This window comes from Cibotium barometz, chromosome 53, assembly GCF_041138505.1.
Source record: "Cibotium barometz isolate CiBa-2024 chromosome 53, ASM4113850v1, whole genome shotgun sequence".
NCBI classification, from domain to species: domain Eukaryota; kingdom Viridiplantae; phylum Streptophyta; class Polypodiopsida; order Cyatheales; family Cibotiaceae; genus Cibotium; species Cibotium barometz.
The window spans coordinates 41,361,493-41,380,258 of NC_141098.1; the positions used below are offsets into that span (position 1 = coordinate 41,361,493).

The 18,766-nt window shown below is 45.7% G+C and overlaps 1 protein-coding gene and 1 pseudogene across 5 annotated transcripts in view; both read left to right on the plus strand.

Moving 5' to 3' along the window:
* Positions 1-4,033, plus strand: part of LOC147608640 (uncharacterized) — a 22,551-nt pseudogene extending 18,518 nt beyond the window's left edge.
* A 2,501-nt stretch (positions 4,034-6,534) lies between these two features.
* HDA15 (histone deacetylase 15) overlaps positions 6,535-18,766 on the plus strand; it is a 112,887-nt gene continuing 100,655 nt past the window's right edge. For all 5 annotated transcript variants that reach the window (XR_015264515.1, XM_086789473.1, XM_086789475.1 and 2 more), the window contains exons 1-2: positions 6,535-7,269; positions 7,359-7,441. The gene's annotated coding sequence lies outside the window, so the exon portion shown is untranslated. The remainder of the gene's footprint in view (positions 7,270-7,358; positions 7,442-18,766) is intronic.

An 18,766-nucleotide genomic window follows, 5' to 3' on the forward strand; every position in this document is an offset into this window, starting at 1 on the left:
GTCATTATTTCCATGTTCCAAGTTGGTCTGGGCCATGGCCATTTTATGCTATTAAATTGGAACGATGTTTTTCAAATTACTATACGATTAGATTTAGATAAATTAGATGAAAATATTACGCTCATGATTATTCAAGAAAACCTGGGCTTGATTGGTCGTTATGAAATAGACTATAATGTCCATGGTGATAGAGATCAAGTATGACAAGTATTCGATGAGGTCATCAAATGTGTCCCAAAGCATAGGCTTCTTCGAAAATAAACATGGTTGTGTTATTATTTAGTAACCATTGGTGGTAGATTGTATAAGTATTTTTTATTGTTTCTTGTTATCTCTAAGTATAAAAAAGATCATGACTGTTATTAATATATAGCTTGATTATGTTTCATGTAGAGAAATGTCATTAAATATCTTGAAGTTGACCTATGACAATAACAAATTGTTGGATACGATCTTCTTTGAGGAGATGCCACAATTAGGCTTTTTTGGATATCATTGTAGGCCAAAATGGGAAGTTCTTGGCTTTGATGGGTGGGATGATATTAATCCTCGATACATTTATATAGTCTTAGATCCTTCCAAGCTAGATGACAATCTTAAGCTTCTTTTAATCAAAGAGGCATTGGGATTATTAGATGGCTTTTACATTGTGGGTAGTAGATGTAGGAGCTCCGAGGAAAAGTGCTTTATTTTTAGGAAAATATTGAAATGCATTCCATTGAAAAAGTTGGTAAAGATAATGTATATGTTTGATTGTTTGTCTGTCTCTGTCTCTCTCTAAACCAATGCTTATTATTGCACTTTACTTTTATTTGGTGTGAAATATAGTTAGGAGAGGGTGAAAAAAATAGAGATCATAAATTTGTTATTTTATGTGTCTTTGTATGTGAATGTGTAGAAGCAAGCACAAGGACGATTGAATCAAAGTTGGTGCTTTCGAGTATAATTCTATCTTCAACTTGAGGTTAGTTCTTTTGATGCCACCACTATCTCTCTCAATTTTTGTGTTGAAAAGAGATGTATAGAGAGAGAGAGAGAGAGAGAGAGAGAGAGAGAGAGAGAGAGAGAGAGAGTGGCGGAGAGAGGATTGTGTACATCAAGATACTTTTTTTTATCTCTTTCTATATTATGAGTGTTTTGTTGTCGATAATCTAATTGCAAATAATAGTGTAATATTGATATGTTAGAAACCTCTCATTTTTGGACTTCTGCCTTTGAGATTGTTTAGAATATATAATATACACATTTAGTAAACATTCTTAAAAAAGAAAAAAAAACCTTTCATAGACAAATATATGTATCACTGTGTACTTCTTTTTGTTGTGGTATACATGTAGGTTACTAGGGTTGGGTTTATGTTGGCAAAGATACATAGAGATAATTCTAGATCTTTAAGATTTTAATTTTGGATTTCAGCAAATGGAGCTTCAAAATGATAACAACCACTCCAAAGATATAGTAGATGTGGATGATTCTTGCAATGAAGAAGTAGCTTTGTCTATGCCACGTGAATTGATGAATGTTCGAGCTGCAAAGCACATTGCTCAGTCAAGGTCTCCATACAAACAAGCTCTAAACGTCTTCAAACTATTGCAGATACATGCGACCGCACTTTCGATTGCTTGCAAGGAGTACTTAGATGCCCTTTGGGATGAGATTTGTGGAAGTGGCAGCCAAAGGCGAGATACGTTGAGAGATGAGTTGACTCATCATCTCCATCGCGTCCATGACAGTAGTGGTCGCACGGAGGCAAACCAACTAGACGTGATTTCTTTCATGGAGAACATGCATGTTCAAATTGGGGAATGTCTACGTGGATGCAATGGGCAAGGTAAAGAATACGTAGATTCTCTAAAAGATCAAGTGCGTGCATTAGGCATGGAGGTATTGAGTCTAAAGATATCTGTTAATCGACTCAATGCAATTATGAAAAAGATGTGCCGTGTTTTAGAAGCCAACGTAGTTGCTTAGAGATTTTGTGAGAGGGATGATGTTTTTTTATCAAGGGTCAAATTGTGTTCCAACTTTAAAATTTGGCTCTTCATTTTGGCGATATATATGAAATTTCTATTTTTTCAAATTTAATACTTCTCCCTTCCATCTCTCAACATGTTTCAACTCTGCCTTCCTTTATCTCTCTCTCTCTCTCTCTCTCTCTCTCTCTCTCTCTCTCTCTCTCTCTCTCTCTCTCTCTCTATATATATATATATATATATATATATATATATATATATGTACGTATGTATATCTATGTCACTGTCTCTCTCTTCGTCTATCTCAAGTATTATGTTGTTTGAAGTTAAGAAAATTAGTATTCGTAATTTTGTGTTTCGAAGGAGATTAAAGATGGCTAGGAGCTATACATACTTGAGTTCGAACCAAGTTCGTCGGCTTTGAATTTTGGATGCAGCACGCATGACTCGTCTCATAATAAACAGACACAGACAAGGACTTGCATTCGAAAACAAAATGGTGCTAATTTTACGGATTACTTTGCCATAGCTGGAATTGAAACATTTAAAAGGGTTGAAAATGAGGAGCATAGTGAACCCCACCGCGGAATCCACTTGGATTCAAGAAACAGAACAATTCTCAATGCTACGGTTCTTCAAGAACCTATCAATGAACATCACAATGCTCAGACACATAGAGATTTGGCACGAGGCCCTTTCTCATTTGATTTAAATGAGCTACCTATGGATGATAATTTACATTCTATAACATTTGTCATTGGTGATGTGAAAGATGTGAAATCTCAATGTCACTCTATAAGATGGGTGTTTTCTTTGCCTCGGAATGTCAAGCACCTAGCAACTATGGTGGTATATTCTGGAGATTGTACTCTTCACTCATTAGGAACCCTTTCTTACAAGTGTCATTTATGTGGTGCAATGATTTGGAAGTGTGAGGCGTCAAGAAAGCTTGGAGAATATGTGGGCAAACACTGTTGTGGAAGTGGGAAGGTCTCTTTATTGCCATTGGAAAATCTACCTCTTGCATTGGTGGAGTTGTTACTTGGTAATGATAATACAAATAAGGAATACAGAAAGAATATACGCTCTTATAATAATGCTTTGGCATTTGTTTCACTGGGTGCTCACTTGGATAGTCAGTTCACTAGGGGAGGAGGAGTATTCAATTTTCGAATCCATGGTACCACCTATCATCGTGTTGGTTCTATCATACCTGATGAAAGCCGAGATGCGGCTCCTCGATTTGCTTAGCTTTATGTGTATGATATAAAGCATGAATTAGAGAGTAGACTTCATGGGATGCCCTCTTTAAATCACAACATTGAAAGGTTGCAAAACAATGATGTATTTACATAATTCATACGCATGTGCACTTCGTTCAATGAGAGCAATGTTGCTGTCAAGTCCACATGCAGATTTGAGAATGGTCATCACTGAAGCTCAATCAACCTCACGGCGGCAATCCTTGGCCCCTACAGGAAGTGAGGTAGCAGCTATCATGCCGGGTCAAGGAGATGATTTTCATGTAGGATGCTTCGCAACAACATCCTTCAATCCGCCCTCATGGCGACCACGACAGTTGTCTTCACGACCGCGCTGGCCACCTACTTCACCTTCGCCAGCAGCTTTCAACAGCTATACCGACGGGGGGCGTAAGAGGCTCATCGACGTCATCATGGGGCGGCGTGCCCGACACGGTGAAGTTCTTTGCTGTGCTGGCATGCTTCATGGTGTCGTTTCTATGCCATATGCAGTCCAATTGCATTTTGAACACTGTCAGTTACATGGTCAACATCCCCTTGGACTGCATTATCACACCGGAGTACGTGGCGGACTTGCTGGAGAGGGGCACCGTTTTCTACGCCTTGGGTTCATGCAGCTTCTACATAGCCTTACCGCTCTTCCTCTGGGTCTTCGGCTCTGTCCCAATGTTTCTTTGCGCCCTCGTTGTGCTTCACGCCCTCTATAACTCCGACTTCGTGCACTGTGAACTGCCTCCCCAGGAAAATACAGGCAAGGCGCTCCAAGATCATCAAAACGATTTGGAGCTCCAAAACTAATGGATACAAAAATTTAGTGATTAGCCGTATTATCAAAGAGTTACGAAACTCGACTAAGTGCAACCTACATATGTACCTGTACGGGGTTCTTACTACACCTTGCAAAAAACCAGGAAAGTAATACCTTCTCTTTTTTTTAAAATGCAAAAGGCAGTTTGCAATCAAGGCCAAAATTTGACGGTGTTTTATCTCTCAAGGTCGATTTTGCCTCTCAAAAAAGGGAGAAAAAATTTACTATGTCGAAAAACATGCAATGCCTTAGAATTAACTTTTCACTCTAAAATACAGTAATTTCGGATGCCTTTCAAATGACGTGCTATGTTTTTAAAAGTGCTTTTCATATTTTCACATATATATATATATATATATATATATATATATATATATATATATAATATACTTAGTGCACACATTAATGACCACCTTAGGGGCATGTGTGAGCATTGATTGATAATCACGTTGTATGTCATTTGCATGGTTGGTTGGGCGACAGCCTCGCTCAAAGAATTAATTTTTTATTTTTTTCTCAAAAATTCCATTATATGCTAGTGGTGTTAAAGGGGAAACACACTCTATTTTTCATCCAAAATGGAAAACACTCTCTGTTTTTACCAAACTAGTCCCCCACCCGTCCTCCGGACAGGGAGAAATGCATACCATGGAGACATGCCCAAAGTTCACTGCAGCATGGTGCCCGGATGTGACCCAAATCAGTGTGGTCACGACCTCCACCAAATCCTCCGTTTCTGGCCCAACCGTGGTCGCTAATGGGGGCTTGCCAGAGTGATAGCCATCTCCGGCTCGGATGCGATGGACATGCACTGATTAGGGTTCTTGCTCACAGATACCCTTGCACGAAAAGCTAGAATCAGCCTCGGATGCCATAGAAAAAAAAAGGGAGCCCACCCACGTTTGCGGAGGCAAAGATTCTCACCTTCGAAGGCTCGATGCTCAAGGCAATCTTGATTGGGCTTGTGCACAACGGGTGGCAGGTGGATGCTTGATGTGAGTGTCTTGCTGGTGCCAGTTTTAGCTGGCTTGTTTGACGGAGAAGCGCGCGTGCTTACACATATCACAGCCAGCTGCTCATCATCACACAGGACATCAACAACGCCATGCCACTCCACATCTTGAAAGCGCACGTGCTTGCACATATCGCAGCCAGCTGCTCATCATCACATAGGACAGGTGCTCATCATCACACAGGACATCAACAACGCCATGCCACTCCACATCTTGAAAGTAGTCGGTGGCTTTGATATTAGCGAGTGCTTGGTAGGGTTTGCAAGGAGGAGACAGCATGTCCTGTGTGATGATGAGCAGTCGGTGGCTTTGATATTAGCGAGTGCTTGGTAGGGTTTGCAAGGAGGAGACAGCATGTCCTGTGTGATGATGAGCAGCCAACTGCTCATCATCATCACACAGGACATCAACGCCATGCCACTCCACATCTTGAAAGTAGTCAGTGGCTTTGATATTAGTGAGTGCTTGGTAGGGTTTGCAAGGAGGAGACAGCATGGACTGTGCTTCCTAAGCAACCTTTGGTGCCGCATAGGCCCTCCTCCAGCTGCACACGTCGGTACCCACTGCTTATCATCACATAGGACAGTGATAATGCCATGCGACCCCACACATTGAAAGTAGTCGGTGGTTGCGATATTAGCAAGTGCTTGGCAGGGTTTGTGTCACGTAGGCTGTAATGCCTGTGAGACCGACGGCAGACCGGATGGCCATATCCGGGGTTCAGTGGGAGAGGACGCCCATGCGGAGTCATGGGCGGCCAGGCTAGTGTGGACGGCAGGCCACACACTATATAGCCTGGGGGATGAGGGGCAATCCTCATTCTTCCTCTATGGCTGGGTGGTGAGCCAGAGGCCGTCCCCTCTCGTGGTAACGCCCGTAGCGGTGTTACGGATATCTAACAGTTTGCAAGGAGGAGGTGGCATGGATTGTGCTTACTAAGCGACAGCAGAGCGGTCACTAACGGGACCTTGAGGCAACCTTTGGCGTCGTGTAGGCCCTCCTCTAGCTGCACACGTCGGTGGTGGTGTCCAACTTCAAGACGTAGGCCTTGTGGCAAGAGGTGGACAGCCGGAGAAGCTCGCCAGAAAGTCACAGAGCTTGCATGTGTCACTCTTTCTCCACTGGCTTCTTATCTTTGGGGTAGCTGTAGATGCGGGTGGTGGCGTCCACCTCCAAGACCTACTCCTTGTTACAGGAGGTGGACCATTGGGAGCGCAGAGTGTCCAGAACGCAACTGATATTGTGTTTCTCTGCTCAAACTCCACGCTGTCCATGGGAGAGGAGATGGTGTTCCACAACAAAGAAGCCCAAGAGCTCTGCCAGCAAAGTTCTTTCACGGGGAGAGGAAAAAAGCACATTTCAAATGCGTGATAGGGGTTTTAGGTAGTTGATTTTCAAATGAGCGCGGCCTGTGGACTCATTAATGGACGTCTCTTTATTTTGTTTCTAGCTAAGTAGCTATGGACAACGTCTCTCTATTTTATTTCTAGCCAGGTAGCTTAAGCCACGGTAAGCGATGCCTAAAAATGAAGACAAGTGCCATGGGAGAGTAAGCCCCTTAAGATATATATAGAAGGAGAAACACGCTCTGTTTTTTCATCCAAAAGGGAAACACGCTCTGTTTTTTTCATTCTCTTGCAACCTTTCTTGTTTGTAGATCAGAGCAACTTATCAAGACTACCCTGCTCATCCCGGCGAAGCACAGTTAATCAGCGATTAAGCCCAAAATCCGAGAAAGCCATAAAGCTGTGGCCCGTCAACAACGCCGGCTTATCTAGTTGCCGCTTCTAGCCGATCCGCCTGTCTATGTGCCAGGAGAGAAACCAGAGCCGCTTATCACACTCAAAAACGTCGATTGAATAGCAAGAACACCGCATGTATGCCCCCTTGCAGCAAAGGGGCCCTCGTGAGTCTTCTACAACTTCAGTCGCCTCACTTGAAGGCGGGCGTTTGTAAATCATCATTTTTTGTAGAATCGACCTTTTACACAAAGGGGGGGCCTCGTTCATCTCTGTTGCATCTCTCTCTAGCCCTCGCCAGCCTTTGCAGAACCAGCCCACTCAACTCATAAGGGGTCCTCATTGGTGTCTGCTCATAAAGGGGTGACTGTATTCGTCTCTTCACCCTTCACATACAAGGAGAACCGCCTGCAGCTCGTTTGGACTGTACTCGTCTCCACGCCCATAGCAAGGCAACAAGGTTATGATTAAAAGGTAAACGATTCATCCTATTGCATCATGCTGAGGCAAATGGCCACTTGTTGTGTGTACAAATTTGCAAACTTATCTTGCTGTGTGCGCAGGTTAAAGTCTTGGAGACCATGCTATAAAGTTTGTGACCATGGGGTGCACTTTTTGATTGTAAATATCCATAAGCTACTCTAAGGTAAGTTTTCCTCTGAAAATGAGCATGTTGATGTAAGGCATGTAGTCCTTTGGAATCTCTCTGCACAATTCTTTGAAGCTGTTAAGAGAGAGAGGCTTGGCTGCAAGAGATTTGCCTTGGAAAATAAACTACAAAGGCCACTACCTACATAGTAAGCTGAAGAAATTGGGCAGGGCTACTATGTTTCATGACCAATCCTGACAGGGGTTGCAGTGTGCTTCATGAACTAACCTCTCTCAATCTTCATTGGCTCTTATAGGCTATGTCAAGTTGGGGGTTGATGGTTCTTTTTGCTTCAATACTTCTAGCTCTATGTTGGAGTTTTCTGATCCAACTGCCCTTCTTCACTATCTGAGAGGTGTGTAGTATGTTTGAGTTTAAGTTTGCTCACAATCAGAGCTTGGGGTTGCACAAGCCAATCACTACAACACATCGGGAGAGTAGCAGTGTTTTTGGAAGGAAAATATCGAGGGTTTTCAAGATGCTCAACAGTGACCTATCACTACTCCGTAACGCTTTTTCACTGCTAGGCAGTGCTTTTAGCAGTGCTTTTTTTGTTTCTCAGTAGCGCAATATCCCTACCCAATAGCGTTTTTGCGTTGCTGAGCAGTGAAAAAGCGTTGCTCAACAACGTCTATAGCAGTGAAAAAATGCTGCTGTACTGTAAAAATATCTTGCTTTTTTGTCGCCGTGTAGTTTTATCTTTTGAATACAATAATCTTGTACTCTGAGTTTTTTTTTTTTGGGGGGTAAATTTTTGCCTTGTCTATCACTTTTACCTCTCCTACCCTATCCTCCTCTAGCTCAAGCATGGTATGTCTATTGTTTTCCTTCATTTCTTATGCAAACAAGCTTTCCATTTAGGCTTTCTTGTGAGTATTGTTAGAAGTCATCTCCTGTCTATTTTTATACACCAGGGCCTTTGTTGTGGGTGTGCCCGCCCCTATGAGGTGTTTTATCATTTTTTCCCACTCTCTGCATTTTTTTCCTATTTTTTTCATTTTTTCTGTGGCTTGGGAGGCAGCCCTGAGGTGGCAGGAGGACCCAGTAGCTGGCCGACTGATGGCACTGGTCCACGACTCTATTTCTGAGATGGCCGACTGTTGACACCCGGCCGACTGGCTGTTTTTGCTGGTCGTGGAGATTCAGGACCAGTCGGCTGCCTGTAGCACAGGCCGACTGGTATATGGGCCCATATAAATAGGCCCCCAGTCCCCTTGCCAGTTTTGTATCATACTCGGGATTTTCTTGTGTATATAGAGCAGAGTTACACGCCTACTTCTCTCTCTCTCTTGTGCTGTATTTTTTTTCTGCGTGCGTTTTGCTCTTGTGTTCCCAGATCTGGTCATCATCTCCGCTGCGTATTCTGACATGGTATCAGAGCCTAGGCTCTAGATAGTTCTTGGGATTTGTGTGAGCAAGAGGGGGGCTGTTGTGTGGCTGATTGGTGGACTGTTTGGGACTGTTCGGGAAGAGGAGAAGCAAGAGGACGGCGGGCTGATTTGCTAGACAGCCACTTGCAGGTATTAGTTCTTCTTTGTTCCCACCCACCCACCCTTTTCAGAGTACATCCCCGCAATGGCAGATCTGTTTGAGATGGCCGAGAGGCATGTGAAGATCCCGACACTCCCCACGTTCCCGGTGGACCGTCAGTTGGACGGGAACAACTACGGCATATGGAAGGCTATGATGGAATCTGTTCTGGAGTCTTACAACCTTGCTGATTTCGTCGTTGCTGGTGTTCCATGGCCGGAAGTAGAGGAAGGAGAGTTACCGTCGATCCGAAAGGACCGGGAGGCTCAGACACAGATGTGGGATCGTGTCAGCGCCAGGGTCCGTTCGTTTATCTTTCTCAACTGCACACCGCAAGTAATCAATCATGTAAAGCATATGACGCTGGCCAGAGGTATATGGCAGCATTTGGCCTCTCTTAACAACAGGGTATCGCCCATGAAGAGGATTTCCTTGGAAGTATAGATGCGGGGTATGAACCCTGCAAAGTCGTCGACAATGCGGGAGCATATTAACAAGCTGCAGGCTATTCAGCAGGAAGTTCTTCAGGCTGGGAAGGAGATATCGTCAGAGGACATGGCCATAACGTTGTTGTCGCACTTGCCCTCTCAGTACTCAGCATTTTACTCGTCTTTGATTACCAGTGGCAGGCTCAGCACCATCACGTGGGAGGAGCTTGTGCCCATGGTCCTGAACCAGGAGGAACGATTCACGAACCCTCCTCAGGGTGGAGGTTCGGAGGTCTTAACTGGCCAACGGTCGAAAGGCCGTAACACGGGCAAGGGGAAGGCTTCCTTTTAGAAGTCTTCTGAGAAGAAATCCGTTACTGACCGCGAGAAACTAAAGGCAGAGAGGACCTGTAATGATTGTGGCGAGAAAGGCCACTATTGGAGGCAGTGTCCCAAGCGGAAGACCGAGAAGGGTGAAGATTCCTCAGCAGCAATCATGAAGACTCCGGCTTTTGTGCACCTGGAGGTGGTGGACACAGATGTTTCATTTTCTTTAGGCAGGGAGGAGATTGGAGGATTCTCTGCAGCGGATACTCGGGAGTGGATTCTAGATAGTGGTGCTTGCAGGCACACGACTCCTTCCCGTTCCGGTTTATAGGATCTCTGCAGGCTTTCTGGTCACATTCTTACTGGGGATACATCCACTATCCTAGTTCACAGTGAGGGCAGGATGGAGATAGTTCCCGATGGCAGAGGGGGAAAGCATTCCTCCCAGGTGTTGTATGTTTCGGCACTTGGTTTTCATCTGTTGTCAGTGCATCAGGTTTGCAAGACTGGCGTACGGGTGGAGTTTGATGAGCATTTTGTTGCTCTCCGGGACAAAGCAACAGGCTAGGTGGTTTGGGAAGGCGGAGTGGAGAATGGAGTTTCAAGCTTTCAGCACTCTCTCCCAGGTCCTCAGGTTTGTGATGAGTGGCAGTCTGGTAATGGCCACTTAAGTGTGGATACGCTGCAGGTACGAGCTTTCCGGGACCAAAAGGTGGATAGCTTGCTTAGATGGCAGCAGTTGGCAGGAACTCTCCAGTACTGATGTTGGTAGTTCTTGTGTTCGTCAGTCAGAGGAAACTGAGCAAGTAACTTATGCTCTGATGTCTCGTAGTATTCGAGACAAAGAACCTCCAGTAGATGAGGATGTTCTTTCCACGGGGACCTTTTGGAAAGCCAGGCAGGTGGCAATTGATTACTTGCAGAAGGAGGTGGTTTCTCCAGGCTTTGTGGTTCCGGATTCAGAGGGGGTGGTTGACAGGTTTCAGAAGGCCTTGCGTGGTCTTCAGCAGGTTTCGAGGACTTGTTTGTGCACCGTAACAGGTGTTGATCCTTGTGAGCTGTGTGATGCCTCTTTGACTCAGAAGCAGAATGGTTCATTGATCTGGTTGATGGACACCAGATTGGACGGGAGCTTCCTGATGAGGCAGTTGAGCTCATGGTTGCGGATGACTCTTTGGGAGACAAGATTGCGTTTCCTGTGGTTTCTGCGGCATGCAAAGGATCATGGACTCTTGTACACAGGAGGGGGATTGTTGCATGGAGTCCGTGGAGTGACTCAGTTTGGGGAGGAGATCCGGATACGAGGAGATCTACTTCAGGTCCAGGAGCAGTTTTACGGAGCAGTAAGAGGCAGTCATCTTTTGCCTTGTCGATGACAGAGGCAGAGAACCGGGCTGCTTGTGATGTTGCTTGTGAGGTGGTGAGGATGCAGAGGTTGCATTGCAGGTTTGGGCTTCCACTGGAGGAACCCATGGTCATCCAGAGGCACTTTGTTCGTGAACAGATCGTCGCTGATGACATCTTGCTAGAGTTCTGTTCGACGTAGGACAGTACGGTGGACCTCTTCACGAAGTCACTATCTCAGGATTTGCTCAGGCGGCACCCCAGCTCCCTGTGGCTGGTTTCACAGCCAGGAGCTGAGAGGGGGTGTTAGAAGTCATCTCCTGTCTATTTTTAATACACCAGGGCCTTTGTTGTGGGTGTGCCCGCCCTTATGAGGTGTTTTATCATTTTTCCCCACTCCCCGCATTTTTCTCCTATTTTTCCCATTTTTTATGTGGCTTGGGAGGCAGCCCTGAGGTGGCAGGAGGACCCAGTAGCTGGCCGACTGATGGCACTAGTCCACGACTCTATTTCTGAGATGGCCGACTGCTGACACTTGGCCGACTGGCTGTTTTTGTTGGTCGTGGAGATTCAGGACCAGTCGGTTGCCTGTAGCACAGGCCGACTGGTATATGGGGCCATATAAATAGGCCCCCAGTCCCCTTGCTAGTTTTGTATTATACCCGGGATTTTCTTGTGTATATAGAGCAGAGTTACACGCCTACTTCTCTCTCTCTTGTACTGTATTTTTTTTCTGCATGCGTTTTGCTCTTGTGTTCCCAGATCTGGTCATCATTTCCGCTGCGTATTCTGACAAGTATTTTCCTTCTCTTTATAAATTCACCTCAATCACAGATAGGTCCACAAAATCTGTTGATCCTTCTCCAAGAATCTGCAATATCGACTCCTGTGTTGCTAGCTACTCACTAAGTGTGGTTATTGGAATGGAGTCTTCATCAGCCAAGGAAGCCAACTTGGATTATGTTGTTTCCATTTGTTCTTTTAACAGCTTGAGGACTTTGGCAGATTTCTCCTCACTCAATTTTTAAACTTTTGCAGCCTCTAATTTCTTCTCACAAATTGCATATGCATCCTTGGTCTCTCTCATTCTTATTTCTAGATCTTCAATTAATGCTTTCATCTTCAAGGCCTCAGACATATAATCTGCATGTGGGAAACTTAAGTTGCTGCTTGCTGTTGCTCTTGAGTTAGGAGTTTCTTTAATTTGGAGCTGTGCCCCTTTGTTGTCCTCCACGGCATTGTCCACGCCACCATTGTTTACCTTCCAATGGAGGAAATGGCTGTCAAAGTAGCCGCCTTTCCGAGATCATTTTTGTGATCTTTGGCAACAACAGTCCAAGCAAAAGAAATTGCCTTTCTTGCTCTGACACACTTGGATTGAACTGTTAACACATATGCTCTAGCAAATGAGACGTTAAACTCCATGTTCGTAGGGCGCTTCGGATATACCTTGTTGTAAAATATCAAAACATCTTGGAACTCCTATGCTTGAATAATACTGTACTTAATCCGATATGTACCTGTCTCCCTCGTGTGCTTGAATACTGACAACGAATTAGATTCGGAGACATCTGAATCCCTTAAGAGTCTTGGGTCCTTGCCTTCTATGTCGAGGCGTGGATAATATACCTTAGGGGCCTTTCATCTTGCTGTAAAAATGACATGCAAGAAACATCAATATCAAAATTATATAAATGAGAAGAAAGAAAGAGAGGACTAATGCATTGAGAGAACACATTTGAGAAAAATAATTATATTCAATATTAGAAGAAAGAGAGAGGAGTAATGCATTGAGGGAACACATTTGAGAGAGGACTAATGCATTGAGAGAGTGAATTAGGCGCAAATGGTCTTTGTATTAACTTGTGATGTTAATCTAAATTCACACAATGTACAGAAGAAAAAAAGAGAGCACACATTCTATGAGTTAGAAACCTACTTCTTGAGGACAACTTATCTTTCTTTAGTATCTTCTCCTCTTCTCTGTCTGATTCCACCTCGATTGGAGGGGCTGCTCGGTGTCGCTTTGGTGTTCTTTGCTCTGCTGGAGAGCCTGTTGTTTCAAATTTCTTCGCTCACCTTTGGTGTTCTTTGCTCTGTTGGAGAACCTGCTGTTTCAAATTTCTTCACTCACTTTGGTGTTCTTTGCTCAGCTAGAGAGCCTGCTCTTTTCCTTCATTCTTTCACAAACAGAAAGTAAGCCCTGCGAGTGGTGCCCACAAAAATTTCAAAACGTTACTTTTATAGGAGTAGGACTTATGATTCACATTTCGATTCCCTTACTCCTCATCATCATTACGAATAGTGGTAGAAAACTTGACGTGATATTTCACACATGGTAAATATACTATTAAGATTTATCACACATTTTAGGCTATTATAATATCACCCCACACAACTACCATTTTCTATGCTAGTGAAAGAATCTTTTGAAATGTGCTAACAAGCATAAATAACATACTACGTTAACTTGCTTACACCCGAGAGAGAGAGAGAGAGAGAGAGAGAGAGAGAGAGAGAGAGAGAGAGAGAAGCTTTTTTAACATCGTAGAACAATCCCAAGAGACCAAATATGATCTATCTGACAGGACTGGGAAACATGGGACGTGTTGAATAACAACTCCATGAGCTAACCAATCTACCACACTTGGGTGATAGAAGGGTTAGACCATTTTGTTTATTTACCCACATTCCTGATGAGAGAAATAGAGAGAGAGAGAGAGAGAGAGAGAGAGAGAGAGAGAGAGGTGAGGGAGAGAGAGCATATTAAGAAAGTGCCAATAACTTTAAAAAAGAGAGAGTGGTGTGTGTGTGTGTGTGCTTGTGTGCGTGTGTGTGCATGTGTGTGTGTGTGTGTGTATGTACACGTGTGAGAGAGAGAGAGAGAGAAATGAAATGAAATGAAATGTTATATTAACGTCTTCAAAAGGCCATAATGACCTATGAGACCAAAAGTTACATCATGGTGGATCTGATACAATGTCTGGATAAAAAAACCCAGAAAATGAAAAATAAAGATGATACTACTGGCACCTAGAAAATGAAACTGGAACTGGAAGGTACACTATGGAGGTACCTCCATCTCATAATATGTGCCGCATCGGACACTGGCGGATCTCCTCAATATCCTCTGTGGTCAGCACCCTGACTGGGTGTCCCGCATGCCTCGCAAGAATAATCCGAATCTGCCGCTGCAACCTCCGTCTATGCTGGGATGCCCTCCTCCGTAGTCGTGGGCGTCTGGACCACCCAAGCTCAATCGCACGATCAATCAGTGTACCCCTGGTGTGGGCGGTATCCATGTCCTGCTGCTGCTGTGGTCCATCTGGCGCAGTGATGGCTGGACTAAAGAAGTCTGTAATGTGCCTCTGAGTCTGGCTCTCTGTGCGCCTAAGCAGGCTATCTCTATGTCTCCGCAGCTCAAGCAAGAACAATCCCAAACACCTCTGGTCCTGGTACCCCATGACTCTGGAAAGTGGTCCAAAACCCTCTCTGAATAAACAGTGGAAACGACCACGTATCTCATAGTATGCAGTACAATGGCATATATAATGCAGCTCTGTCTCTGGCTCCCTATGGCATACTCGGCATATCCTGGCCTCAGCTGGTATACCTCTATATCGGCCAATCTCAATCTCAAGCTGGTGTGAGGATGTGCGAATCTGACCAATAGCACATCGTACTGCATGAGACAAGTGTACATCCATGTAACTGGGTCTGATCACAAAACCATCTGCTGTGAGCTGAAGAAAATGCTCTCTGTAGAAAGCCATCTTCGTGCCCAGCTCCTCAGTCGGCTGTATCCATGTCCTCCTAATGTCCAGCTGAACTAAATCCTGACGGATGAGTCTAGTAATCTCTGTCCGTGTAAGAGTGAGAGAGGGTGCCTCCAGAGAATACTGGAAGGGAGGCAATCTGTCCATGCTAAAACCATGTGCCTGGAACCAAGATGTCATCTGTCCATACCAACAAGCCGTGTCTCCCTGTAAAGCTAACTGTCGGGAGGACTCCAGGGCGAGGCGTGCATATCTGTCTCGGGGGAGATCCCACAAGCCATGTATGTAGGAGACTGATCTCGTAAGAGCCTCAATCACCAGAGGGGCAGCCGCCAGCTCTGCTCGAATAATCTCATGAGGTACCACAGCCTTGGCTCTAATAAGCCTAGCAATCATAGATACCAAAGGCCTCTCCATACCTCTCCACCCGCCTGCGCTGTGATGGCCCACTGAAGGTCCCCATATCTGCACTCCATAAAGCATAGCTGATGTCACTAGAGTGTCAAAAAGCCAGAGTTTCGTTCGAGGTTCCTGAAACTGAACCTGCGAACACATCCTCTCCAAACCACCCAGGGCTGCATGTGCTCTAGTCAATCTAGTCTCTGCTGCTCTCCTCATCGAAAACACTGGCCCACTGAATACTATCCCAAGATATGTATATGCATCTGTATACTCCACAATCTCCTGCCCATATGTAAATGTGGAAGCTGATCGCCTAACCCACTGTGGCGTGGTGTTAAACACCATAACCTTGGTTTTGCCAAGGTTGACAGACAATCCACTATCATGTGCAAACTCATGTAAAGCATCCAGATGACGCTGCATACCCTCAGGGGAGTCAGAGATCAACACAATATCATCAGCATATAACAATAGTGGGATCCATGTACCTGCTAGCTGGGCTCCTCTGTCCCCCAATCTCTCAATGTAGTCAGAAGCCTCATCCACATACATACCAAACAGTGAAGGAGATAACGGGCAACCTTGCTTCACTCCTATAGTGGAGTGAACCAAAGTAGAGACCCCTTCTGGGGTGTGTACCTGTCCTGCAACTGATCTGTATAAAGCCATAATTCCCCATATGAGCTCTGTGGGTACCCCCATCTCCTGTAATCGCCTCATCAATCTGGCTCTGGGCACTGTATCAAATGCTTTGTGGAAGTCCACAAAGCTACAATAAATCCGTCGCCCATGCGACCTGCCCTCCTCAATAATGGCCCGCAAAGTCAAGATGTGGTCAAGAGTAGAGAAACCTCTCCTGAACCCTGCCTGTCCCTCTGCTCGAATGCCAACTCTCTCTGCCCATCTACTCAACTGCTGCTCAAGAATGGATGCATACAATCGTGCTAGTGTGTGACCAATCATAATAGTGCGATAATTCCCTGGCTGCATAGGGTCCCCTGACTTGAAGATAGGCACGATGGTGGACCTACTCCAAGTCTCGGGTAAGCCTTCGCACATAGCACGATTGAACATCACTGCTAGAAGCTCTGCCAGCATGTCTCTCGCATGAATAAAGTGCTCAGCAACCAATCCATCGTGATCATATGCTCTCCCAGTCTTCATCCTATCAATGGCCTTCCTTACCATCTCTGCGGTAAAGAAAGTACATGTCTGTGGGCATGGTGCTGGCGGGTCAGGAAAAGGTGTCTGTCCAGGAACTGTATATAGAGATGCTGCATAACTACCCCAGACCTCTGTAGAAGTGATGGCCAAAGCAGGGGAGGACTCATGAAACAGACGCCAAGCCTCCCTCGAATCTTGGCTCAAGAACAGCTGGTATAATTCCTGCTCTAGCTGAGCAAGGAAGGCCCGCTTCTTCCTTCGCACAAGGCGTCGGAAGGCAATACGTGACTGTCGGTGAGTAGAGAGAGAGAGAGAGAGAGATTTTATTAACGTCTTCCAAAAGACTGAACTCGGCCTATGAGACAAATCGGTGTACCTGTATGGGGTATCCTCTGTCATCCCAACAAAATGAAAAAGTACTGAACTAAAAAGCTGAATCTGGGTGTGCAATACGTACAATGAGTGGGGGAGGGAATGGAGCTCTACTACTAGGAGAATGCAAAGCTATATGCATGGAGTATACAATCATGATATGCAACCTAGCTAGCTCCATCCTGTACCATACTGGGGGTATAAAATGGTATACATCAATGAAGGGGGTGTCCACAGCTCCCTGAAGAACATGCCTCGGTGTGCTCTGAAGCGAGCCAGTCGCTCCGCACCCTCCCTGTGAAACTGAGCTCTGATCTCTGTCATCTCTCTCTGATATAGACACGGTGTCCGAAAGCCAGGTGTCCTCTGTCTCCTGCGGGCTCTGAGTGCAAGGCATTTGATACTGTGTCCAGAGAGCGCCTCTTTCGGCAACTACAGACACTAGGCATACCTTCAGACATGATGTGGGGCATATACAGGCTATATGAGCAGGTCTTTGGGAGAGTCCGATGCCCAGGAGGCTTGTCCGACAGTTGCTAGCACCATTGGTGTGAAGCAGGGGTGCCCGCTCTCCCCCACGCTCTTTGGGCTCTATATTGATGAGGTGGTCGATTACATCACACAAGGAGGAGGCTCTGGGGTTGAGCTATCAGGTATTACTGTCCATGTTATGCTTTATGCTGATGACATCGTCTTGGTATCCGACACGCAGGTTGGGCTTCAAAGACACCTTGTGGCTCTTGATGACTTCTGCGCACAGCAGGGGCTCACAGTGAACCTTGGGAAAACCAAGGTTATGATCTTCCACACTTCACCTTCAGTCAGGAGCCACACTACTCTCACATTAGCAGGAGGGCGGGTCGAGGTGGTGAGCTCTTATGTTTACCTTAGCATCACATTTACTAGCTCAGCTGGACGCTTCTCCATGGCTCAGGCAGTCCGAGACAGAGTGACCCGGGGGTATGCAGCTCTTGCTGGCCTTGAGCGTCAGTGTCATCAGGCACATTTTCAGGAACCCCGCACGAAGGGGTGGCTCTTTGATACATTAGTGACACCAGCCTTGATGTATGCAGCAGCGGTTTGGGCACCAGGGCTTGTAGCCTCCACATGGGTACAGCTGGAGAGACCACAGATCTTGATGCTCTCGAGGATGATACGCAGCAAACCATCCGTCCCGCACGACATTGTTCGAGCTGAGTATGCTGCACCACCTATGGTAGTGGAGGCATTGTTCCAGACGATCTCCTTTATATACAGGATGAGGGAGATGCCCACGGAGAGATTATCCCGCCGAGCTTTTGAGGCATCCAGACAGCTGGCCGAGGCTGGACACACTGGATCTTGGTATGCACAGATGCTACAGTGGTTCTCACATCATGGGATAGACATTGAGCTGTTGCCACCTTTTCAGTATGATCAGTCTGCTCCACGGGGTTACCTTTTTCTCAATGAGAGGAACAGAGTGATGAGACAGGACATATGGCAGCACTACATACAGGAGACATGGACAGCACCAGAGAGCCCACTACCACCGAAGATGCTGTATTACAGAGACCACTTTATGAGCATCTCACGGGATGGGTTTATACATCGACCGCGGTACATGGATGTATACATGCCCCACAGCTCTCGCGTTGCTATTGGACAGCTACGAGTCTCATCACATTAGCTAGAGATAGAGGCTGGGAGAGCGGCACGGGTTCCCAGAGCTGAGCGGATATGCAGATTGTGCCGCGAGGAGGTGGAGACTGAGGATCATTTTGTATGTAGATGTAGAGCCCACCAGGGGGTCAGAGATAGATATGCAGGATTGTTTGAGGAGCACTCTTCACTACATCAGTTGATGGAGGCCTCGGACCAGCGACAGCTTGGCAGACTACTATTAGAGCTTCATAGTTCTCGAGAGAGACTCCTCCAGACACCCGCTCCCACTAGGGGTGGGAGACAGTCCCAGCTCACAGATTTCTTCCATAGAGCTA